The following is a 26,318-nucleotide window of genomic DNA, read 5'->3' on the forward strand; positions in this document are numbered from 1 at the left end:
GAGAGGGATCACGAGACCATCTATCTACTGCTAAAGAGAGGCATGGGCTTCCAGTGGCAGTTGATTGCAATCCCTACATTGTAGGGAGTTTAGTTTCAAGTTGTTACAGAGCAGCTGGGTGGCGGCAGCTGCAGGCCTTTAATCCCAGCACTTGAAAAGTTGTTACAGAGCTTAGAAGACACAAATGTTACAAAATCGGGAATACAAGATGGATGGCTGTTCTGGGTGTGAACCTTTAGATTGTGTGATGGTTTATATTTGCACAGGGCGTGGCCTTATTGCAGTAGGTGTGTCATTGTGGGTGTGGGCTTTAAGACCCTCATCCTAGCTGCCTGGAAGTCCGTCTTCCATTAACAGACTTCAGATGGAGATGTTGAACTCTCAGCTCTGCCTGTGCCATGCCTGCCTGGCCGCTGCCATGTCCCACCTTGATGATAGTGTACTGAACCTCTGACCCTGTAAGGCAGCCCCAGTTAAATGCTGTCCTTATATGAGATGCTTTGGACATAGTGTCTGTTCACAGCAGTAAAACCCTAAGACAGATTGTTCAACATAAGGCCAGTGGAGAGATGGCTCAGTCATTAAGAGTGCATACTGCTCTCACAAAGGACCCGAGTTCGGGTCTCAGGACTTACATTACACAGCTTGACACTGCCCGGAACTCAAATTCCCAGTTCCCTCTTCTGATGCTCTTGTGCATTTGCATTCACACTTGCAGAGGACCTCCTCAACACACATAGACACAAAATTAAAAAATATAAAAATAAATCTTAAAACTAAAAAAAAAAAATGATGGTTATAGGTTAAGACTGTGTCAGCCAGGCAGTGGTGGTACACAACTGTTTTTGTTGTTGTTGTTGTTTTTTTTTTGTTTGTTTGTTTTTTGGATTTGGTTTTTTCGAGGCAGGGTTTCTCTGTGTTTCCCGGCCGTGGTGCACACCTTTAATCCCAGCATTTAGGAGGCAGAGGCAGAGGCAGGTAGAGCTCTGAGTTTGAGGACAGCCTGGTCCAAACTAGTCTACCTTTCTCTTGAGTTCCTCCAAACGAAAGAGGGCTCCCCCCTCTCTCTCTTTCTCTCTCTCTCTCTTGGCTTTTCAAGACAGGGTTTCTCTGTATAGCCCTGGCTGTCCTGGAACTCACTCTGTAGACCAGGCTGGCCTCAAACTCAGAAATCCTGGCTGAATTGCTATTTTTTAAAAAAGATTTATTTGTTTATTATATGTAAATACACTGTAGCTGTCTTCAGACACACCAGAAGAGGGCATCCAATCTCATTACAGATGGTTGTGAGCTACCCTGTGGTTACTGGGATTTGAACTCAAAACCTCCAGAAGAGCCGGGCGGTGGTGGCGCAAGCCTGTAATCCCAGCACTTGGGAGGCAGAGGCAGGCGGATTTCTGAGTTCGAGGCCAGCCTGGTCTACAGAGTGAGTTCCAGTACAGCCAGGGCTATACAGAGAAACCCTGTCTCAAAAAAAAAACAAATCCAAAAAACCAAAAAAAAAAAAAAAAAAAAAAACCCTTCGGAAGAACAGTCGGTGCTCTTAATCACTGAGCCACCTCTCCAGCCCCTAATTGCTACTTTAAAAAAAAAGTTTCTAGCTTCTCCCCTATATTCCTAGTAGGCTGAAGCATGTTACATGAGTCATGGTATGTATGTATGTATGTATGTATGTGTGTATATATGTATGTGTACATGGGGTGGGGTGGAGGGCCTCCCAGCCAAACCATTTTACCTTTAAGATGAGGTAGCCGGAGGCCTGGCAGCTGGCTTTGCATCAGGTCTTAGAGCTAAGACCACAAGACCTCTCCCAAGCAAAGCACCTTAAAATAGGCCGGGACTTTCCTTTCTTTAGCATTCTTATCTTTGCGGCTTTTAAAGGCACACCCAAACTGTATCTCTACAGGACACACCTAACTGCTTTTGGCCTCTATTTAAGCTTTTTTATTTTGCTAGCAATTAGGTTTTCTACGTACAATAAAATCAGGTATCCTCTAACTCTGAGCCTTGTTGGCTGGTTGTTGTAAGACAAGACTCTGAGGTCTGCCCTGGGGGTCACTCACCACCCACCCAAAGGTGTGGCTCCCTGAAAAGTGCTTGTATCTGGTTAGTGAGCTTTCTGGAGTGAAGTGACTGGTAACATCAGAATTCCAGTTCAGCTAACTGGTCAGCGGCAGGAAGAGCTGGATCTCATCAGCAGGAGTCTTAACAACAGCGGTTTGAGCTGCCTAAGCAGTATCTAAGTATCTAAGCAGTATCTCTTAGGGTCTCTTAGGATTTATGATGCAGATGACACCACTTTGCCTTTTGTAGAAACTCTCTCTGGTAATCAAGGTTGGTGCTACCTCTGTTTAGGTTTCTGCTTTAAGGAATCTGAGAACATCCTTTTCCTTAATCTTCAGGACATCAAAGACTCCAGACATAGTGACTTTCATTTAAGTTAAGACAGGAATCAACAATATTGCTAACCAGTGTGGCGTGGACCCTGCCTTGGGCAGCAGAAAGCTTTCGTTTTTCTTTCTGTCTCTTTTGTTGGGAATGTTCAGTCCTGTGATGAGAGGCTACGTCAGCAATTGGTCCTTTCTTCAGGTCCCTCTGGAAGGCAATGTTCCAGCAGCTGACTGACTGAGGCCCAGCTTTCCTGTATTATTGAAAGCTTTTGGGTTAACATAATTATTTGTGCCATTAAGGTTAGAAATACTCCTTGGCCAGTAAAAAGCAAACAGAAATATCTTGGCAAGTTGCAAGTTGTACCCATTGCGAAGGTGGTAAGAATGTTAAAGCCTATTGCGATGTGGGGACTGAGTGATGTGGAATTTGAGGTTTTGGGGAGTCACTATAAGAGAAGAGAAAAAACGAGACAGGAGACAGATTTGGATATGAGCAATTGTGCTAGCTGCCCAGCGATGCTCTGGGGTCTTCAGAGGAGTTTCTTAGTGTTTACTTGTATTGCCGAGACTCTAGGTTTGAGAAAGACACAAGGGTGCTAACTGTCCCTGAGGGCATAGGTATTTTCCTTAGGGGGAGTGCTGAGGTGTAGGAGGGAATGGGTGACTGGAAACTGGAACTCTCAAGTGTCTGTCTTAGGGTTTTACTACTGTGAACAGATACTGTGACCAAAGCAACTCTTTTTTTTTTAAATGTATTTATTCATTTTATATATGTGAGTACTTCAGACACACCAGAAGAGGGCATCGGATCCTATTATAGATGGTTGTGAGCTACAATGTGGTTGCTGGGAATTGAACTCAGGACCTCTGGAAGAGCAGATGGTACTCTTAACCACTGAGCTACCTCTCCAGCCTGACCAGGCAACTCTTATAAGGACAACATTTAATTGGGGCTAGCTTACAGGTTTAGAGGTTCAGTCCATTATGATCCAGGTGGGAACATCGCAGCATCCAGGCAGGCATGGTGCAGGGGGAAGTGAGAGTTCTATATCTCCATCTGAAGGCTGTTAGCAGAATATGGACTTCCTAGTAGCTGGGATGAGGGTTTTAAAGTCCACACCCCAGAGCTAGAGAGATGGCTCAGTGGTTAAGAGCACTGATTGTTCTTCTAAAGGGCCTGAGTTCAAATCCCAGCAACCACATGGTGGCTCACAACCATCTGAATGAGATCTGATGCCCTCTTCTGGGGTGTCTGAAGACAGCTACAGTGTACACTGTAACAATAAATAAATCATTTTTTAAAAAAAAGCTCACACCCACAGTGACATACCTACTACAACAAGGTCATACTTCCTAATAGGCCAAGCATTAGGGACAAACCATCACAGTGTCCCACAAGATTTTATTCCTTCCTTTTGTTATTATTTTTTAATATGGCCCATTACCCATGTATAAAATAGCTATTCTGATTTCTTTCATTGTAGTCTTGAGGTAGCTTTCTTCAGTTCTTGCTCTGAGAGCTATGGCTCTAGAAATCTTTTGGAGGAGCAGAAAGGTAATGGTCAATCAGTTTTCTGTAACTACTTTCATGTTGATGAGGGTACAGTCTCTGCTTAAGAGGGGACCACAAGATTCTCTACTTACTGGATGGAGAAAGGAGGCCTTGCCTTTTCTATAGGAAGAGTTGGTTGGAATCCATGAATTAAAAGGAGTTTAGTTTGAAATTGTTACATATCCCAGAAGACACAAATGTTGCCAGAATAGAAGTACAAGGTTTAAAATAACTCAATTACGCCAATGGGTGATCCCAGAAGGAGTGGGAACCAGGAAGCCACACTCATGTTTGCTCTAGGAGAGCCATCTTATCTTTCAGTCTCCTTTCACAGCAGACCATTCTCTTGTCTCTTACAAAATAGATTTAGCTGTAGGACAGTTTTGTTTACACACTTATTCTTTGGCTGAAGTTTTCCCACCCCACTTGTACTGAGGACAGACAGTATTACCATGCCATATTAACCTCATTGTTTGGGGATTCTTGGCTTATACCTTAATTCTTGAGGATGCATTATAGTGTCAAGGGGCCTAAGTGAAGAGACAAGCAACATCAGGGTCACTGCAGTGGGCGGAGCATATGCTTTACCCATTCTCAGGGTCCTTCAGACTTGGAGAGTTCCTTCACACCCCACTGGAGCATCCCTGGGTGAGTCTGAGCATAGTCACAGGAGAATCAGAGACCCTGGCTCGACTTCCCTACTCTTCTGCACTGGCCTCTCTCCTGTTGGAGTTTAAATCAACTGCTTATCTGCCTGCATTCCAGGATCATTAGTGGAATACCTGAATCTTATTCTATTATGAATATTTCTGAGTGTTTTTTATCTCAGCATGGGGAGGTCATGTCTCCTAAAACTCTCTTTAAAAAATAAATGAAAGTAACTCCTGAGCTATCAGACTGCATGGCTCTGAGAGCCAGTGTGCTTGCACAAATGGCGCTGACTTAAAAAAAAATCCCTTTAGATTAAAAGTATAAGGGGTTAAACTAGAGCTCATGGGAGTGTCCCTTTATCTGGGGAATTGTCTCCATATCCTTGGGATGGGGCTGTCTCCTGTAAATGAACAGGGAGGAGACGAGGACAGTTAAGGTATATGAAACAGATGCAACAGCTTCATGAATTGTGATAGTAAAGTGTGTGTGTGTGTGTATGTGTGTATGTGTGTGTGTGTAGGTGGAGATAGCCTGTAAGTTAGCTATGGGCATCACAGTGCTGGTAAGTCTGCCCACCCTCATCCAGACGGGCAGAATGAAGATCTGGGTGTATGACCAGCTGCTGACAGGTAAGGGATGTCTGAGTGAAAGGATGCTTTAAGGCCCCAGCAGTGTTGAGGACTGTAAATACCATGTGTGCATGCAGAGGGTCCCCATCTTGTCTCTACCTGTGGTTGGTGGTTAGTGAGAATTTGGGAAGCCCACACATGCAGACTAAATGCAGTCCATTACTAACACTGCCTTCTAATCTTAAGTCTGGGCTCGGAGCTGCCGCCAGTGTGTGCACTTTCCCCAGGCACGCTGCACTTGCTGTCGGTTCTGGACAGGAAGGGTCTCCAGTGTTCTCCCAAGGCTGGCTACTTTCATGTTAACCTCGACATAGCTTCTGCATTCCATACTATCCTGCGGCATTTCGGCTTTGTGCCTGCTAGGCAAGAACTCTATCTTTGAAGTATATATACGTTACATAGTATATATCCTTTAGATAGTTTTACTCAAGTGTTTTATTACAGATGGAAACTAACACACCTTCTCCGTACACTGCATCAGATAGCCCCCTTGCCCAGTGGGTGGGGCGATAGGAAGGAGGCTAAGACACATTTTTCCCTATTTTTTTCAACTTTATGACACCTGCTGGATCCCTCCATGGCTGTGGCTCTTGCTAGGCAGCCCTCTGACTCCCTCACCCTTGTCCAACCCGCGAGGCCCAGAGCAAATGTTCAGGCTGTGCCGCATTCCTGGCGCTTTGCCGCCAGCGGGGATTTGTCCCTGTACCACTCTCTCTGGCAGAGTCCCTGACCCTCTGTTTCTTTCTAGAACACTGCCAGATGCTGTAAGGGTGTGTCTTAGCAAATAGTGGGGAGATGACCCCGGCGAGGGGAGTGGTACAGGTAGGGGATGCCAGTGAAGACTTCCTAAAAGTCCAGGTGACAAAGGGCTGACAGAGAAGGGACTAGAGCTGGGAGGTGTCTGACATAGAGTTGTTCAACTTGTAATTTGTGGGTGGAGGGGTAGAGAAGGACCCCCCCCCACACACACACACACCAGCCTCCCGGCTAGAGGACAAGGCACCTGTCTGCAGCTGCTAAGAGAGTATGATGTCTTATATTTTCTATTTAAATTTGGGGCCTGAGAATATAGAGAGTTTGCAGCAAGCCTGGGCTACAGAAGGAGATTCTATCTCGAAAAAGAAAAAGAATGATGCGGGATGATAGAATTACATGTGCACAGTCTGTCCCTGAAATTTTGGGACAAATGTGGGCTCTCTCCTTCCATGAGTCCCCAGGATTAAGCTCCAGTCAAGAAACTTGCACTGGAGTTACCGATTTTACCCGAGTCACCGATTTTACCTACGGAGCTATCTTGCTGTCCCTCCTTTCCTTTCTGATGGTCCTTGATTGTAATGGGCAGTGAAACTATACTTTGCAGGGGTCTGGGAGAGAACGCTGTGAAAGTGTGGGACCTAAAGTTCCCAGCACCCACATAAAAACGCTGGGTGCTGCAGAGCACACTTTCCTTCATTGAGGAGTGAGGGACTACCCCAGCTTACTGGCCAGCTGGTGTAGTCACGTCTTTGAGCTCCCGGTTCAGTGAGAGATCCTGCCTCAAAAAAAAAAAAAAAAAAAAAAAGGTGAGGAAACTCCATGGTACAGATTCCAGGAGACTGTTCTCTACAGTGGGTGGGTCTTAGAGGTCACACAGTTATTCTGATGTCGCCCATGCACCTAGTACTGCTGCTCTCTGCCTTGACTGTGGAGGAGAACTTCTGTGGAGGACTTCTTACAGTGGATGTGGGCTGTTGATGAACAGACTCATAACTAGTTAAACCACCAAGAACAAGTGACAGTTGAGGTGGCATGGCTCCCCAATGCTCGGCGAAGGATCATGGGCATATCACCCCTTCTGAGGTTTAGGGAGCACTGCGGAGCAGGGTGGTGGTGGTGGAAAGAATGTAAGAGCCAAGGGGAAGGGGTGGAGTGTGACCAAGCATTTCCCCTTCTGTGCCTAACACAGTGCCATCTTAGAACAGGCATGGATTTGGTAACTAGAGCAGAACCACAGTGGCCACCAGGCCTGTGATAACAGTGGAGCTGTGGACCTTCCAGAAGGAGGGAGGAGGGGGTCACAAGATCTCCACCTGGGATACCAGCTGTCTACACTAGCCCCAGCTGCGAGTGATCTTGGGAGATGCTAGACTGCATAGGAAGCGGAAGGCTAGTAGAAAGTGGTACTCCATGGCGGAGCTTCTGTGGGCTTGCACGATGATGGTGTGGGACCTTGTGGTGTTACAGCTGTTTCAGGTTCACCTACGTTTCCTGTAAGTGATCTCTCATCTTTTGTTTTGATTTTTAGATTTGGTTTTTTCTAGACAGGGTTTCTCTGTGTAGCCCTGGCTATCCTGGAACTCACTCTATACACCAGGCTGGCCTCGAACTCAGAAATCCGCCTGCCTCTGCCTTCTAGAGTGCTGGGATTACAGGCGTGTGCCACCATCGCCCGTCAAAGATTATTTTATGAGTACAGTGAAGCTGTCCTCGACACACCAGAAGGGGGCATCAGATCCCATTACAGATGGTTGTGAGCCACCATGTGGTTGCTGGGAATTGAACTCAGGACCTCTGGAAGAGCAGTCAGTGCTCTTAACCGCTGAGCCATCTCTCCAGTCCGTGATCTCTCATCTTTGAGGAATAAACAAACACAATAAACTCATCGGTCTCAGCAAATTTGGCTTTGTTAAAAACATAAAGTGGAGGGTGATTGAGGGCACTGGTGTAAGCCTTTGGCCTACACATTCCTACCCATGCTACACATGTCTACACACGTCCACCCATGCCTACCTATGACTACCCATGCCTACATATGCCTACACATCCCTACACATGCCTATGTATGCATCCTTTCGCACACAAGCACTCCGAGACATTTCATACATCACAGGTATTTTGGAGTTCTTTTCCAGTTACCGACTGCATGCATAGTTAGGCCCCTTTCCACCTTTGTAGCTTGCCCATTTTATACAGACTTAGCAGGTTATGGCTGTAGCTCAGTGGCAGACAGCTGGTCTAACACACGCCAGGTCCTGGGTGTCTGCAGGAGTGAAAAAGGTTGCAATTAAAGACAGCAAGTGAAGCCGGGCAGTAGTGGCACACTCCTTTAATCCCAGCACTTGGGAGGCAGAGGCAGGTGGATTTCTGAGTTCGAGGCCAACCTGGTCTTCTTCAGAGTGAGTTCCAGGACAGACAGGGCTACACAGAGAAACCCTGTCTTGAAAAAACCAGAAAACAAAACAAAACAAAACAAAAAAACCCAGCAAGTGGTTCCAAAGTCAAACCTATAAAGTATTAGCAAGTTGTCAATAAATTGGCTTCTGTCTTAGGATCTCCTCTACCTTGGACAAATGGCTGAGGTGCCTATTTAATATATCAAAGCAGATGTAGCTTAAAAAATGGGGACTGTCTCCGGAACCCCCGGGGAAGGACGGTCCAAGTAAGGTGGGTGCTATACCAGGTCAGGATGCTTTAGTTCAAAGCAAAGAGACCATGTGAGTCTTTGTGTAAAGAGATGGTGAAGAAGGCGTTCCTAAGGTCTAGGGCAGTAAGTGAGAGGTACAGGCGGGATCTGAGGGAGTGGAGTATAGGCGTTAGGGACTTCCGTGTGTATAGGAATGACGGCTGCATCAATAATCCTGAGGTCCCAGACTAGGCAGTAAGAACCTTCAGGCTTCCCCACAGTCAGGGTGAGGGTGTTATAGGCAGGGTGAGTGCGCTCAAGACTGCCTTTTCCAAGAAAGTGCCTTGTGACAGGCTTTAAACCCCGTCTGTTTTGGAGAAATGTGGCACTGAGAGCACCAAAGCTAGGAGGATAGTAATAGGAGTGTGTCCTGAGGCCACTGAGGGAGAGGAAGCGGTCCAGCTTTTGGGCTGGTAGGGGGTAGGATGGAGCACTGATGTTAGGAGGACGCTCCCCAGAGGCTAGAAGAGGAAAAGTTCCAGAGGGAGTGGTTGAAAAGAAAAGGAAGAGGGTAGCTTTATTTTGATATCTCTGCCCAGTAGTGGGTTTCAACAACTGGGTACAATGAGGAGTGAGCTATTGGGTGGTCCCAGACAGAGCAGAGGGGGGCCTGGAGTCCTCGGCCGGTGGTGCTGGCTGTCAATCTATTAAAAAACTACAGCGCTTGCTGGCCACCCAGACCCCCACCCTAAGTTCCTCTGAAGTAATCTTGGTTTTGTTGGGAGCAGAGGTCCTGTGGCAGGGTCAGGCTCAGAAGATCTGGCAGACTTTCTTGGGGAGGAGGAACTTGGGGGCTCAGCCTGTGCTGTCTAGGCAATGCAGGATGGTCAGTTCTCCAGGGTCCTGCTTGCCCACAGTTTGGATAGGGTCCTGGTGGTGGGGGAGGGGAGGGGCAGTTTTGCACTCAGTGTTTGGCTTTGCCACATTTAAAGCAAGCTCCAGGTGGTGTTCTGCACCCCATCACATTTGGAGGAGATTAGGGGTGCTACCCGGAGCTGACATTTCTATCAAGGAAAGTTTGTTTGTTTGTTTGTTTTTTTTACCCCCTTATCTTTTCCTGCTATGTTGCTCCATTAAACACCATATATGACATATTCAACAGATCCCTCTGGGGAGTTTCAGGGCTGTCAACAGCATTTTAAGTTTCTTTCGAATATCAGGAGCTGACTGGGAGAGGAAGAGAGTTGAGGACAGCCTCGCTCCGTTGAGTATTTGGATCTAGCTTTGTGGACTGAAGGAGGGTCTCTATAAGTCATTCAAGGAACTCAGGAGGATTTTTATGCAGCCTCCGGGTAACCTCACTCAATTTTATCAAAATGAATTACCTTATGAGAAGCGTTTAAGAGGCGGGCCAGGAGGCAAGTCACCATTTTGACTCAGGCTACCCTGCCTGGGGACTAATTCTCAGCATGGAGCTGACAGTTTCAGTGGGGAGCCCCTGGGGGGAAATGGTGTCCTCTTCCCCCCCCCCCCCTTGTGAATAGGAATCCTCTCAAGGTAGACCTCAGTTGTGCGGGCTTGAGCAGCCGACCAAACCCTTTTCTTCTTTTCAGGGTTAGAGTAGAGGAAAGAATAACAGACGGGCATGGCAGGTGACATTAGAGGTTTGAGTAAGGCACCTGAACTCTGGTGAAGCTAGAAGGGTTGGTAGAGAAAGAACCACGGTGCCTTTCTGCCTTTCTGTCTAGGAGATGTCATAAGAAAGGGGACGTGCAGTGGGAGGAGGCCATTAGGACACGCCCCTTCCCTTAGGGGGAGGGGCCATCAACTCGGAAGGCAGAGGTGAAGAAGAGCATAGTTAAGACTGAGTGAGATTTCTTGAGTTCTTTGTATATCTTGGATATTAGCCCTCTCTCTGATGTAGGGTTGGTGAAGATCTTTTCCCAATTTGTTGGTTGCCGATTTGTCCTTTTGATGGTGTCCTTTGCTTTACAGAAACTTTGTAATTTTATGAGGTCCCATTTGTCAATTCTTGATCTTAGAGCATAAGCTATTGGTGTTCTGTTCAGGAACTTTCCTCCTGTACCGATGTCCTCAAGGGTCTTCCCCAGTTTCTTTTCTATTAGCTTCAGAGTGTCTGGCTTTATGTGGAGGTCCTTGATCCATTTGGAGTTGAGCTTAGTACAAGGAGACAAGGATGGATCAATTTGCATTCTTCTGCATGCTGACCTCCAGTTGAACCAGCACCATTTGTTGAAAAGGCTATCTTTTTTTCCATTGGATGTTTTCAGCCCCTTTATCGAGGATCAAGTGGCCATAGGTGTGTGGGTTCATTTCTGGATCTTCAATCCTGTTCCATTGATCCGCCTGCCTGTCACTGTACCAATACCATGCAGTTTTTAACACTATTGCTCGGTAATATTGCTTGAGGTCAGGGATACTGATTCCCCCAGAATTTCTTTTGTTGTTGAGAATAGTTTTAGCTATCCTGGGTTTTTTGTTATTCCAGATGAATTTGAGAATTGCTCTTTCTAACTCTATGAAGAATTGAGTTGGGATTTTGATGGGTATTGCATTGAATCTGTATATTGCTTTTGGCAAAATGGCCATTTTAACTATATTAATCCTGCCGATCCATGAGCATGGGAGATTTTTCCAGTTTTTGAGGTCTTCTTCTATTTCCTTCTTAAGAGTCTTGAAGTTCTTGTCATACAGATCTTTCACATGTTTGGTAAGAGTCACCCCAAGGTGCTTTATACTGTTTGTGGCTATTGTGAAGGCAGTCATTTCCCTAATTTCTTTCTCAGCCTGCTTATCCTTTTTAGTATAGGAAGGCTACTGATTTGCTTGAGTTGATTTTATAACCTGCCACTTTGCTGAAGTTGTTTATCAGCTAGCTGTAGGAGTTCTCTAGTGGAGTTTTTGGGGTCACTTAGGTAGACTATCATATCATACCAAATAACCCTATTAAAAATGGGGTACAGAGTTAAACAAAGAATTCTCACCTGAAGAACTTTTGATCTTTGGCGGAGAAACATCTTAAAAAATGCTCAACTTCACTAGTCATCAGGGAAATGCAAATCAAAACAACCCTGAGATTTCACCTTACACCAGTCAGAATGGCTAAGATTAAAAATTCAGGAGACAGCAGGTGTTGGCGAGGATGTGGAGAAAGAGGAACACTCCTCCATTGCTGGTGGGGTTGCAAATTAGTACAACCACTCTGGAAATCAGTCTGGTGGTTCCTCAGAAAACTGGGCATGTCACTTCCGAAAGATCCTGCTATACCACTCCTGGGCATATACCCAGAGGATTTCCCAGCATGTAATAAGGATACGTGCTCCACTATGTTCATAGCAGCCCTATTTATAATAGCCAGAAGCTGGAAAGAACCCAGGTATCCCTCAACAGGAGAATGGATGCAAAAAAATGTGGTATATATACACAATGGAGTACTATTCAGCCATTAGAAACAATGAATTCATGAAATTCTTAGGCAAATGGATGGAACTGGAGAACATCATACTAAGTGAAGTAACCCAGTCTCAAAAGATCAATCATGGAATGCACTCACTAATAAGTGGATATTAGCCTGGAAAACTGGAATACCCCAAACATAATCCACACATCAAATGAGGTACAAGAAGAACGGAGGAGTGGCCCCTAGTTCTGGAAAGACTTAGTGTAGCAGTATAAGACAAAACCAGAACAGGGAAGTGGGAAGGGATGGGTAGGAGAACAGAGGGAGGGAAGGGGGCTTATGTAACTTTCGGGGAGTGGGGGACCAGAAAAGGGGAAATCATTTGAAATGTAAATAAAAAATATATCGAATAAAATTAAAAAAAATAAAAAAAAGATTGAGTGAGATTAATGTGGTATATATACACAATGGAGTACTATTCAGCAATTAAAAACAATGAATTCATGAAGTTTTTAGGCAAATGGATGGAACTGGAAATATCATCCTAAGCGAGGTAACACAATCACAAAAGAATACACATGGAATGCAATAATTAATAAGTGGATATTAATTAGCCCTGAAGTTCTGAATACTGAAGATACAATTAGCATATCAAATGATTCTCATGAAGAAGGAAGAAGAGGGCCCTAATCCTGGAAAGGCTTGATCTAGCATTGTAGGGCAGGACCAGGACAGAGAAAAGGGAGGGGGAAAGATAGGAGAATGGATGGAGAGAAGAGGACTTATGGGACATGGAGGGGGGGGGGGGAGACTGGGAAAGGGGAAAGCTTTTAGAATGTAAACAAAGAATATAGAAAAAAAACCATTGAGTGAGACTGAGAGTGGGGCAGGGAGCTGGGGTAGACGGTGCTGGAGGAGGATGAGAATGAGAGGTAGGCTGAGCATATGCCCAGGGTGGGGCCTCATCCTCTATATTGAAGTCAATGGGAACCGAGAGACCCAGATCCTGCACAGCTTTGGGGCGGGGAGGGGTGCCTTTTGCCAGGGGAACCTGATAAACAGGGCGTGAGCTGTAGAGGGAGGGGCGAAAGCAGAGAGGGAGAAAGCCCGCACCAGGGCAGGCAGACCGTTTGCCCATGCCTAGGCAGCATTTGTCAACATCAGTGAGAATTTGGTAGGCAAATATGCCGCCCTTTGGCCATAGAGACTGATTGTCAAGTTTGTATTGTGGCCAGGCCCTGTTGCCATTAAAACAAAAACAAAAACAAAAACCAAACCAAACCAAACCAAAACAAAAAACCCCAAAAACCAAAAATCAAACAAACAAAACCGAGGCAGCAAGGCTTAACGACATGCTAAGTCTGAGGGTGTGTCCGGGTCTGAGTGGAGCTGAGTTGGCTTTTGAGTAGAAGGAGACCCTGGTCAAAGAGTGAGAGAAATAGACCAGGGGTGGGGGTGGGGAGATGTCCTCAGTTCCTTCCACAGAGGGAGCAGAGGCGGGCGAGTGCAGAGACAAGAATCTCAGACTATGGCATCCCCAGGTGCGCTGAGAGACTGCAGAGAGGATTGTGGGAAATCACAGACGAGAGACATCGCTTTCCATGTGCTGGGGCCCAGAAGGAAGAGGAAGCTTTCTGGCGCACTGGTGTGGATTTCCTAGTAAAGCAGACACCGCAGGGAGCCCCGCAGTGGCGCTTTCCCAGTAGAAGTGGGGGACAGTGGTTAGAGCAGATAGAGGAGAAAGCAGCTAAGAGGTGCGCTGGGGGAGACTTTTGGAAAAGGGAGGGTTCCCGCAGAGGGAGAGGAGCAAAGTGTTAGCCAGTAGAGTTGCCCGTGTGGTGGGGGTCCCTGAAGGGCGGAGGAGGGAGATACCCACTTGGTGGTGCCTCAGAGGACCTTGTAGCAGGCTCCAGGAGCTGGAGAGAGGGCACTTGCCACATAGGTGGGCGGAGAGGGATGGGTACAGCAGGTGGAGGAGCCGGAACGCAGACTCTGGAGCCAAGCGTGTTGGGCGGCAGAAGTCAGCGCGGGCAGCGATCCGCACCAGGAGCACAAAACTGTAGATTGACTCAGCTAGGAGAGTCTGCACCCCTTAGAGGAAGGGCGCGGCTGCTCCTAGGTACGGTGGAGGAAGAGGTTTACTGCAGATAAAAGGAGGCATAGCAGAAGGTAGAGGCTTCTGGGAGAGGCCAGAGTAGATGGGAGACTCTGAGCCACGTGCGGAGAGGGGGCGGGGAAGGAAAAGGGGGGAGAGAAGAACTATGTGCAGCAACCTGGAGGGCAAAAGGTAAAAAGAGGGGCAGGTATCCAAAATGGCTCTACTATATGGGGAAGAGCCTCTATGGGAAGGACAGCTCAACCCCTGGGCTAGAGAGGTCAGGGGAAGTGTGTGTGTGTGTGTGTGTGTAGTGTTGTTGTTGTTGTTGGTGGTGGTGGTGTGTCAGTCATACCCGGTAAGAGGTAGGGACTGAGGGATGCTGGGAGAACCAGGCAGCCAGGTCTGTTTTGAGATGTTAAATAGACACACAGCCATTTTCTCAGATTTTGAGACTTATCCTTCATAGGTAACAGTTTAGTTTGTGGCTATTTTTTTATTGTTTTACTAAATAGAAGATATATCTATTCTTTTTTATCCTTCTTCCTCTTCTTGGAAAGTGGTAGCATCCTTTTTTGTTCTTCCTTTAATTAAAAAAAACCTTATTTTGTGATCCTGTGTGTGCCTGTGGGTGTGCGTGTGGGTGTGGAGGGGACCATGGCACACTCGTGGATGTCGGAGGACACTCTGTGGGACTCTGTCCTCTTCTTCCAGCCTGTGGGTTCTTTGGACTGAACTCGGATCACTAAGCCTGACTTCACATGTCTTTGCCTGCTGAGCCATATTGCTGGCCTCCATCTTGTTCTTTCTCCTTGGTACTGTCCCCTGGAGACAGCCTTCATTTCTCCATAATTTTACTCAGTTGCACACTGTCTTCGTCAGGGTTTCTATCCCTGCACAAACATCATGACCAAGAAGCAAGTTGGGGAGGAAAGGGTTTATTCAGCTTACACTTCCACACTGCTGTTCATCATTAAAGGAAGTCAGGACTGGAACTCAAGCAGGTCAGCAAGCAGGAGCTGATGCAGAAGCCATGGGGGGATGTTTCTCACTGGCTTGCTTCACCTGGCTTGCTCAGCCTGCTCTCTTATAGAACCCAAGAACACCAGCCCAAAGGTGGTACCACCCACAAGGGGCCCTCCCCCCTTGATCACTAACTGAGAAAATGCCCCACAGCTGGATCTCATGGAGGCACTTCCTCAACTGAAGCTCCTTTCTCTGTGATAACTCCAGCCTGTGTCAAGTTGACACACAGAACCAGCCAGTACACACAGTATCATGTTGCTTAATGAATAGTTAGCCCCTCACCAATGAGTACTTGGGTTTTTCCCTGTATTTGCTACTACAAAGGTTCCTGAATCCTGTGTGGTTTTTTTTTTTTTTTCTTATTTTTTAAAACTTGTGGGATGAATTCTTAGTTAAATTGTCGGCCAAAGTTTAGGTGCAATACGTAATTTTACTAAACATTGCCAAATTTCTGTAAGGATCATACCTTGCTGTATTCTCTCCAGCAGGGTATGAAAGGGAACCTTGCCCTGTAGTAGAAAGAGCACATGGTCAAATATTTGGACTTTTGACAATCTAAATGGCATCTATCTGCACGCAGTTTCAGTTTGTATTTCTCCTAAGAAGACCAAGGTCAAGCACTGCATTTTTTTTTTCAAAATTGTATATATGTTCATTTTATCTGAATTATTCATTTTGTCAGTTTCCCTTTTTTATAGGGCTGTTGGTTTTTTCTTTTGCTTTTAGAAATCCTTTAGTGTTGGGGAAAATAAACAACTCTGTCTTTATATTGGTTACACATATTTTCCCTGTTATTTCTTCAATTTTTTCCTTTGTGTACTAAGATTATACGTGGAATGTATATAGTTAAATTTATCTGCCTTTTCTTACTCTAAGGTCACAGAAAAACTTGTCCTTCCTTCCTTCCTTCCTTCCTTCCTGTCTTTTGGTTTTTCAAGACAGGGTTTCTCTGTATAGCCCTGGCTGTCCTGGAACTCACTTAGTAGACCAGACTGGCCTCGAACTCAGAAATCCGCCTGCCTCTGCCTCCCAAGTGCTGGGATTGAAAGTGTGTGCCACCACCGCCCGGCTCAGGCTTGCCTTAAACACAGAGATCTGCCTGCTTCCACCTCCCAAGTCCTGGGATTAAAATCCTGTGCCACCTTGCCTGGCCTCTGTCTGTGCTTTCTTTGAGGACTTATGTTTACATATTTCATTTTTAAATGACTAGATTCACAATCCATTGAGAATGATGGCTTGTGTGTGTCTGTATCTGTGTCTGTTTGTGTCTTTGTGTGTGTGTGTCTTTGTGTGTGTGTGTGTGTGTGTGTGTATGTGATGACTCCAGTGTTAGCCTCTCCCCCAAAGTCATCCAAGCAGCTGGCTTTGGGGTTGTGGTTTAGACACAAACAGGGTGAAATCGGAACAGTTTCTGATGCAAGTCCTATGACTTGAGGTTCAGGGAATCAAGGACAAAGCCATTAAGTCCAACTGAGGAAGTTTACAGGGGGCAGGTTCCTTTAAACCCTCTGTACCAGGGTTCCATTTGCCTAGCTTGGTTACCTGTAAATTCACTTGGTAAATTAACCAGTGAATGAAAACTAATCTCTTGGTATGCAAGATTAGAAGCGGCCATCAGTGTGTAGCACCACCTAGCATCTGCTCACCCTTTCTGCAAAGCAGTACCTCAAATTTCCTTTAAGAACCTACCCAGCTACATGCTCAGCTCTTCTGGTTTGGGTGTGAGTTATTATCCAACTGGTCAAAGTCATAGTCAGTTTTTGGTGTCATGAACTCAGGATGGACCTTGTGCTTCAATGGCAGCCAAGATGGAGGGCAGGGTTCTCACAGAAAGGCAGGGGCTCACAGGTGACCCCCAGATCCCAGCACATGCAGGCCAGAGCTGAGCGGAGAATGGGAAGCCCTGAGTCTTTGGTGTGTGAATGAACCTGCCAGGCTGCACCGGAAGGCGGCCTCTCCCTCTTCCCACTCGCTCATATGACCTCATATTTGGTTTCTATTTTTAGTCACTTGAAGCTAAGACAGCCCTTCTGTTTGTCTGTTTGAGACATGGTCTCACTGGTTGCCCAAGGTAGCTGTAAGCAAGCTTTCAATTCTGCTTCAGTTTCTGAGAGCTAGAAATACAGATATGCCCCCACTAGACCTGGCTAAGACGGTCTTAAGTGAGCAATGATCACTACTAAATTTATCTTATAGTCTAGTTTTAAAAAGTAGTTTTTTGAGACTTTCATGCAATATATTTTGATTATAGTCTCCCTCCCAAATATTTCCCTCTCCCTCCCTCCCCACCCAACTTCGTTATTTCCTGTTTTCCCGCCTTCTTTTTTTCTCTCTAAAAACAGAAAGCCAAACCAAATCATGGAGTCCAGTTTGTGTTGGGTGTGAGGCCTGCTCTGGACTGTAGTCAATTCTATGAGGTGTTAACTCTGTTTTCTCTCACCCAGCTGCAATCAAAGGCCAATAGCTACTCAGCTGGGCTAGGGGTGGGGCTTCTCATCACCTCCCCTCCATTTTTAAAAAACAAAACAAAACAAAAAAACAAAAAACCAGACTCAAGGCAGAGACAGCAATAATTTAGTCAGAATCTCACAGTTCTCCCACTTGGGCTGGCTTCTTCCCCCTTGAGAGATCGCGCTTGTAAACTGTGTGGGAACAGCACCTGTCACTTCGAAGACAAAGCACGGAGAGCGGCCAACCAGGAAGCCTGTCCCCTCAGGTTCCACCCATGGTTCTTAAGTTCCATGCTCCTGGAGGGCAGAGACTGTAGGTTTTTGTTTGTAGCTACTGCAGAGACTGCTAAATTGACTCCCGAGAGCCAGGTGCTTTCTGACACACCCAGGTTAGAATGTGAACCAGGCTGAAGGCTCTTCTTCCTGTTCATTCTGTATATACCACAGGTGAGGAAAATGGAGTCAGAGAGAGAAATGTCTGCCCAAGGCCCAGAGCAGGCTAAGGTGTCCCGCCTGTCTCCAGTCTCAGGTAGAAGCTCTGCCCCTCTGAGATGAAGGGATGTCAAGTCCCAGGGCCAGCTTTAAGTCTGTTTGGTGAATTTGGGTATCTTTGGGCAAATCACCTCAATCCTCTGAGCTTCAGGCTTCAGTTTCCTGTCACACAAGGTCAGTTCTCTAGTAGGTCCTGTTTGTAAGTGATTTGAAGATCTGGACAAGATGTGCTGCCTCACACAGAAAGATTTGGAGCTGTAAAGCCGTCTCAGGAAGCCTGTCTGGAGGCATGGGGTAAGGGGGCTGCTGTAGGAGATCACTACTTATCTTTATCTACAGGATTTACTTGGAAGTTCTCACAGGCTGTGAGGTATTTCAGGCAGGTGCTACTTCTGGTGACAGAGGTTGAAGTTGAATCACCAGCTTAAAGTCATCTAGTTAAGCAGAGTCTGGGACCAATCTCACTCCCAACTTTAATGACATCTAGTTCAGGCCTGTCACTGGCCCCAGCCCACCCACCCCATCAGCGTCTTTGTGAGACTCATCACTAAGGATGTCCCATCAGTGCTGAGTGCCTGGCTGTCCTAAGGTCTTCTGGCCAAACCATCTTGAGAGATAGCCTTGTGGTAGCCCAACTGCTGGGGGCGCTGGAGGCCTAGGTTTTCTAGAACTTTCTTTGGAGGCAACACATTGGGTGTTCCCGGCAGAGGTGGAGTGCTTCAGCAAGATTTTGTGGCCAACTCTCTTGGGAAGCAAGGGAAGGCAATAGATACTTTGTCTGTTTTGATGGCCCGTGAGTAACTTTCCGGGTATTGTGCTTCCAGCATGCCCAGGTCATGAACACAGAGACCAGAATTCCTTTGAAGTAACACAATAACACCCTGTACTTCCTCCCGCATTCGGAGGAAGCTCATGGGCAGCAGTGCAGCCAGGAGTCTCCCAGACACCCACGTTCCACCTCCTCATGTCCATCTGCTGCAGGAAGGGATGGCCCTTCAAGTCTGATGTGGGCGTGGAAGGCCTTGGCCACAGCCTGATCATGAGCTACATATATTTTCATGATAGTCCCTTGATGCAGGTGCCCTGCTCCTCATTAATATATAGGAAACAGATACCCAGAGGATATCAATAACTCACCCTGGGCATTTCAGGAGGCCATAGCAGAGCCAGGCCTCACCCTGCCTAATAGGAAGCTAGAGGCTGGTCACACTATCCTCTTACATAAGCCAGGAGGGCTGTCTTAGTCAAGGTTTCCATTCCTGCACAAACATCATGACCAAGAAGCAAGCTGGGAAGGAAAGGGTTTATTTAGCTTATACTTCTACGTTGCTGTTCATCACCAAAGGAAGTCAGGACTGGAACTCAAGCAGGTTAGGAAGCAGGTGCTGATGCAGAGGCCATGGACAGATGTTACTTACTGGCTTGCTTAGCTTTCTTTCTTTTTTTAAGGATTTATTTATTTAATGTATATGAGTACACTGTAGCTGTACAGATGGTTGTGAGCCATCATGTGGTTGCTGGGAGTTTGAATTCAGGACCTCTGCTTGCTCTGGCCTAAGGATTTATTTGTTATTATAGCTAAGTACACTGTAGCTGTCTTTAGACAGCACCAGAATTAGAGAGGACGTCAAGTCTCTTTACGGATGGTTGTGAGCTCCCATGTGGTTGCTGGGATTTGAACTCAGGACCTTTGGAAGAGCAGCAGTCAGTGCTCTTAACCGCTGAGCCATCTCTCCAGCCCTCAGCTTGCTTTCTTATAGAAGGCAAGACTACCAGCCCAGAGATGGCAGCACCCACAGGGGGCCCTTCCCCCTTTGATCACTAATTGAGAAAATGCTGCACATCTGGATCTCATGGAGGCATTTCCTCAACTGAAATGCCTTTCTCTGTGATAACTCCAGCCTGTGTTGAGTTGACACACAAAGCCAGCCAGGACAGGGGCTTTGTACTTTTCAAGTTGGAAAGGATGGAAGAGATATATGCATTTGGTTATTTTCAAAACTAAATACTTATTTCAGGAGAGAAGTTGGATTCACAGAATCTTAAGACAGAGATGGTACAAAGGCTCTCCATGTTCTGCATATCTGCCTGTCCATAGTCTTCGTCCATATACTACAAACACAACAGTGGCCGCGGCGATCTCATCAATTGACACACACTGTAATTCCAGCTGCTTTTCCTCCTCAACCTCCCTGCCCCGCCTCCCCTCTTCCTTTTAATGTCCCCTTTCCACTCTAGGTACTACATCACATTCTGTCACCATGTCCTTTCCTTAGGCTGCCCTTGGTTGTGACAGTTTCCTAGGCATTCCTTGGCAGTGTTGAGGAATACTGGCAAGAAATTCAAGCTTCAGGGTCTTCTGTCAGCACATGACTGGAAAAAGTCACAAACACGAGGCCACTCTGCTCTTGTCCTGTTGAAGGTTCCTAGGCTTGAAGCACTCACGACTCTGACCTTGATTGCCTGGCTGTGGTGATGCTTCTCAGCTCTCTCTTCGTTATAAAGTCTCTTGGCATCTGGGCATGGTGAAACATGCCTTAAATCCTAGAACTCTGGAGGCAGAGGCTGGTGGATCTCTGTGAGTTTGAGACCAGCCTGGTTTACAAAGCAAGTTTTAGGACAGCCAAGGCTACACAGAGAAACCCTGTCTCGAAAGAACAAAACAAAACAAAATAAAATAGGCCCCTTGAATAGGTCACTTCAAGAGAAGTGTTGGAAATTCTCTTGTAGCAGGGAACAGGGTGTCAAGGCAGAGTAGAGTGGTGGTGGGTATCCTGGCATTAGAAACACATTTGTATCTGACCAGAAGAAGCTGGTGGCTTTTGGGGGTACTTCCCAGGTTTCTGATGGGAGGAGCCAGAAATCATGGCTACTTACTGGATGTGGCCTACAGGCTATGGATGATTGATCCTTGTTAATAGATGAACCAGATGTAAATTGCATGGCATCCCTTGCCAGTCTCTAAACTCCAAAGTGGAGTTTGACTTTACTCCAGAACCAAGACTTGGCAGATGGCAGGGTTAGCTGTGTGGCCCAGGTGCATGAAGACTTCACTGACAGTTTTGTGGGATGTGGGCACCACACACACCCTCTTCGTAGTTCTGTTCCTCACAGTACCTCTCTGTTGACCAGCCTCCTGAGACTCCGGATTCTTCAATTCTTGTTTCCTGGTTTTCTTCCTTTCTCCTGGACTCCTAGGTGGAATAGTCCAGGACCACAGGGAACCCTTCAATGAGCACTGGAAGGAGCTGAGAGGTCACGTCAGGAATTCATAATGTCTGGCTGCCTGGATGGCCCTGTCAGGGAGAAGCGGTACTGAGGCAGAGTGGGAGAAGCTCTGGAGACAGTGGGAGGATCATGAAGGAATTCTATGAAACATCTTGTTCCTAAGGCACCTCAGAGCTGAGAAACATTGGGAATGGAATCTCATGTGTAAATACAGGGGATGCTGTTGGCTTATAAGGGCTCTCTGTGGGCATACACTTATGGCCAATGCCTGTGTATATGCAGAGGCAGCGGGGACATAGCAAAAGTCTCCATCCTCAACAATATCATTAAAAAAAAAAAAAGGAACCCAGGATGAAACTTCACGTCCAGTCCTAATCAAGCAGGTGACTAGGGCCCAAGGTCTTTAACCTTTGGAATACAGTTTCTTCTTTAAGTTTCTTCTTCAGATTTATTTATTTCATTAGTGTGTGTGTGTGTGTGTGTGCTTCCTTATTGTAGAGGTAAGTAAGAGAGGTGTTGGATCCCTTGGTGCTGGAGTTACAGATGGCACGAGCTGCCATGTGGGCACTGGGATTCAAACCTGGTGTTCTGCAAGAGCAGCAAGTGCTCTTAACCACTGAGCCATCTCTCCACCCCCAGTTTCCTCTCCTGTGGAGTGGGAAGAGCAGTGTCCATCTCAGCAAGCCGGTATCATTTGCCCGAGGCCTCCTATGTGTCCAGTGTTGCTCTAGGGGTTTTCTGCACATTTTCTGCGCATGCCCTGTCCTCCTTACTCATAGACCTTATATTTGCTGATTTATCCACTTAACAAAAGCTCAGATCGACTCCCAGTGGCCATCACTGATCACGCTTGGGGTAGAGAGAACTCAAGCTTGGGAGCACACATCCTGCTGAGTCTAAACAAGGCAACATCTCCACTCCTTAGCTCTACTTATTTTAAACAAGGATCTTCTTGATAAAATGTGTTTTGTGTGAGGACTTATTTTTTTGTGTGTGTGTTTTGTACTTTTTTTTTTTAAATTTGCTATTTTGGTGTTTAGAGTGGACCTAAGTACAGTGAAGACAAGACCAGGACAGTTGTGGTGTGGCAGCAGATCAACATTGTTCAGACGTGAGCCATGGGAGACATTTGCTACGGGTTCAAGATCCATGGATCAATAACGTCTACCAAGGATAGTGTCCTGAAACACAAGCACATAGGGTAAGCTTACGTATTGATTGGTTGATGAAGACGTGAGTAGAGGCTTGTGGGGCACCAACCTCAGTTTTCCCCAAGGAACAATGGCTCTATATTAACTAATTCAGTGTTCACAGCAAATCGAGAAGATAATCACTGTGAACAGCAAGAATCAAATGTATTAACTCATTTCATCAATACAGCCATAGTGGGTCAGGACTTAGCGACCAATGATGAGGCCACCGAGGTCCAGAGGTTCAGAAGCAGCCTGGGATCTCTCCTCTTGGATGTATCGACATGCTCAGAGGTATTTGCTCAGAAGCTGCATGGGGGAGGACCGGCTTGATCTTGGTAGAACTGAAGCTCAGATGATAAGACGCTTTGGGACTCACCGAGGGCCCTAGGGTCATGAGGGACGATGCTGAAAGCATCTGTAGTTTAGACACCTGCCAATCTTCACAGATGCTGCTGGGAAAAAGGAGACTGTGTTGGGGAATGCCACCCGCACCACACTAGGTCTCAGGGTCTGTTCTGGCCTCTCAATCCTGCTTCCGGTTTCTCTGGACCACATACAGACATGCAGGGGGTGGAGTGGGTTTTTCTCCTTCACTGAGAATGATGGAATTATCTGTATGCTATCAGGTCACACCCGGTTTTATTTTTATGTTTTGGAGGCGCTAGAAATGGACCTCATGCACACTAAGCCTGTGTTCTACCACTGACCCACATGGCCAGCTCAAGTCATACCTATCTGGAGCCACTGTCTTTCCTGGAAAGTTCTAGTGACAGTGGGATGGTGCTCAGTCACCCTCGTTCACAGCATGACGATTATCCATTAAGTGCCCTGCTAGTGATCTGAGTTCAAATCCAAGGTGTTGATGCAGCCTGGAACCCTCAGCACATTTTGTATTTTTCTGAGTCCTGGCTCCCATGTAGATGAAATCTACCCAAATTCTGGGCACATGGGATGCTGTGAAGGTCAAGAACAATAAACCGTGCTATAGTCACTGTACATAAATAAAGAGCTTAAGCTGGGCCCTGTCTTGAGAGGCTACAGGGCAGGGGAACATGACCTTTAAGGTAGGAGAAGCTACTTAGAGCAGTCTCCTCCTGCTCCCTGCTCCCCATGACAAGTCTCCTGTCACTGAGTATTGGACAGGGCTTTCTGGAATGAAGTCATTATTTCCCAGGCTCCTTAATAGCCAGGGCAGCCACATGGCCAACTATGGCCAATAGGAAGTGATCAGAAATGACAGGCACATGTCCTTAAGGGTAGAGGCTCCTTCCTGACCCCGGTCCATCCAATCTACGACTCTATTTCTCCTTTAGGGAACCAAAGCACAGTGTGATCTGTGTCCATATAGGATAAACAGTACTGTGTGTCTGCTTTGTCTGTGGTGGTGTCTGGGCCACTTATGCAGAGAGAACCACACAAGGGAGGCGTGTGGTCTATCTCATGGCCCCAGGGCTATTGGGTGTGCCCCTTCTGGCACTGACATCTACAGCTTAACTGCTAAGGTTTCAATGTCATTTGTCCCCTGATGGTTCATGTGTTGGAAGCTGGCATGTCTGTGTAGTGACCACAAGAAGTGGTGGAACTTTCTACAGAGGGAGATGAGTCCACAGCAGGAGAGCACTCAGGTGGGATTAGAGGAGCTCTTATGGGAGCCTAGGGGGAGAAACACAGGTTCCTCTGTTTATCCCAATCCCCTTTGCTCTCCTTCACTTTTGAGACAGAGTCTTACATTGGCTAACCTGGAACTTACTAATTTTAGTTCAGGCTGGCCTCAAATCCTGTCTCTCCTAAATGCTGGGATGACATACATGGCCATCGCAGCTGGCCCGGTTTCTTGTCTCTTCATGTGACACCTCTCTGGCATGTGCTCTCACACGCCCCGATGACACACAGCTGAGGGGGATAGCCCCGGAGGCAGAGACAGGACACACCCATCTCACTTCAGACTTCTAACTTCCAGACCTGGGAGCTATTCAATAATGTCTTTTCCTTGTGGAGGGCAGCTGAAGGAAGGCATTTGTTTTGTAAATGGGAACTGGATGCTGCTGATCATAAATGAAGCCTTAGGTAGTGAGCTGCGAGTGATGACCTCCTCCTCCTCAGCTGGCCAGCTCCTAGCCCGGGGATTTGGTTCAAGGATGGAAGGGATGACTGGGCGATGAAGAAGTCCTTGAGAATGTGAGGAAAGTCACAAGACCATGAACAGCAGGGGTCAGTCCTCAGGACCTCTAGGGAGGAGCTGTGACCTTAGGAACATGATGACTTAACCAATTCTTTCTTTTAGGGCCAATGAGATAGTTCAGCAGACAAAGGCTCTTCCCACCAAGACTGGAGTGCTGGGTTCGATCCCTGGGATCTGCACCTCCTCAGGAGAGAAGTGATTTCCACATGTTTTCCTCTGACCTCCGTATGTGTGAGGTACTCAGCAGCCCTATCCTGCTGACAAAATAAAGTAATATAAAAAAAGCTTTTGTTTTTTACTCAGCCATTCTTCCATAGTGTCTTTTTTCCCTTGCTTGCTTTTGCTCTCCCTGCTCCTAGCTGCTGGAGAGGCTGAGGCAGGGGGATGTTTCAAACCTAGGTAGTTTAAGGCCTTCACAGGCAATAGACACACACAAGGCTGTGGGTCCCATGCACAGAATGACAAGAGCAAAAAGAAGAGAAAAATCTTCATCGTATCTTAGCTTGTCAGATTTATTTCACATCAAACTATAACCATAATTGTCAAACTCACCCCTTCTCCCCTGGCCCGAGTTACTATCATCTCTTGCTTGAATCTGGTCCAGCTTTCTGGCCGCAACACACTACCTGGCAGAGACAACTTAGGGGAGGGAGGATTTATTTTGGTTCACTGTTTCATTCACATTTACCTGCTTTGGTCCTGAGGTGATGTTTTACATCATGGTGGCTGGAAGCAGAGGAAATACCTTCACACTAGCAGGAGACACAGATTCTCTCTCAGCTTCTATTCTGCCAGGATCTCCAACCTGTGGGAAGGTGTGATATCCCACGGTTGAGCTTATCTACTCTGCTTAGTTTTCTTTTCCGGTGCCTTCCGAGACTCATCCAGAGATGTGGTCCACTCCCTGCTATCTTAGTTATTGTTCCATTGCTGTGAAGAGACACGGTGACCAAGACAACTTAGAGAAGGAAGTGTCTAACTGTAGGTTTGATTACGGTTTCAGGTCAGAGCATCGTGGCAGGAAACGTGGCGGCAGGTAGGAAAGCAGGCATGACACTGAAGCAGTAGCTGAGAGTGTACATTTACCCACAAGATGAAGTGGGGGGGAGGAGGGAGGGAAGAGAGAGAGGGAGAGAGAGAGAGAGAGAGAGAGAGAGAGAGAGAGAGAGAGAGAGAGAGAGAGAGAGAGAGAGGTTGCTGAAGACACCACATACTTGAATAACTTCACATGGTACTGACCTGGAGGCTTCATCCCTACTGGCTAGCTTTCCCAGTGCTGGAAGGGTCTGTGGATACTACTGAGAGAGGAAAATCATCAACAGTCTTACTCAGCTGTGATCTACAAGAATGCCTAGCTTGGTCTGATGTGCACAGTGGTGGAGTGTTTAGTGTAGATGAGGTCCTGAGATCCATTACTAGCATCATAGACCAGGCTGGCCTTGAACCTAGAGATCTGCCTGCCTCTGCCTCTGCCTCTGCCTCCGGAGTGCTGGGAATAAAGGCGTGCGCCACTATGGCCCAGAGGATAAACAGGTTTAAAGGCTACTTTTTAGAAAGCAATCACAAATAGGTGACTGGGGCTGTAATGTGCAAGACAAATAGATAAGCCTCTTTTATAAGCAAACGT

General features: G+C 46.7%; 1 long non-coding RNA gene across 3 annotated transcripts in view; it reads left to right on the plus strand.

Annotated features, from left to right (window-relative positions):
- Window positions 1-24,930, plus strand: part of LOC127677662 (uncharacterized) — a 38,598-nt gene extending 13,668 nt beyond the window's left edge. For 2 of the 3 annotated variants that reach the window (XR_007976524.1, XR_007976526.1), the window contains exons 2-3: window positions 22,357-22,517; window positions 24,794-24,930. This is a non-coding gene — a long non-coding RNA (uncharacterized LOC127677662). Of the gene's footprint in view, window positions 1-22,356; window positions 22,518-22,696; window positions 22,801-24,793 lie in introns of all 3 variants that reach the window. The other variant, XR_007976525.1, reaches the window with a different exon arrangement.
- Window positions 24,931-26,318: the final 1,388 nt, after the last annotated feature.

Source organism: Apodemus sylvaticus, chromosome 2, assembly GCF_947179515.1.
Source record: "Apodemus sylvaticus chromosome 2, mApoSyl1.1, whole genome shotgun sequence".
In the NCBI taxonomy this organism is placed as follows: Eukaryota; Metazoa; Chordata; class Mammalia; order Rodentia; family Muridae; genus Apodemus; species Apodemus sylvaticus.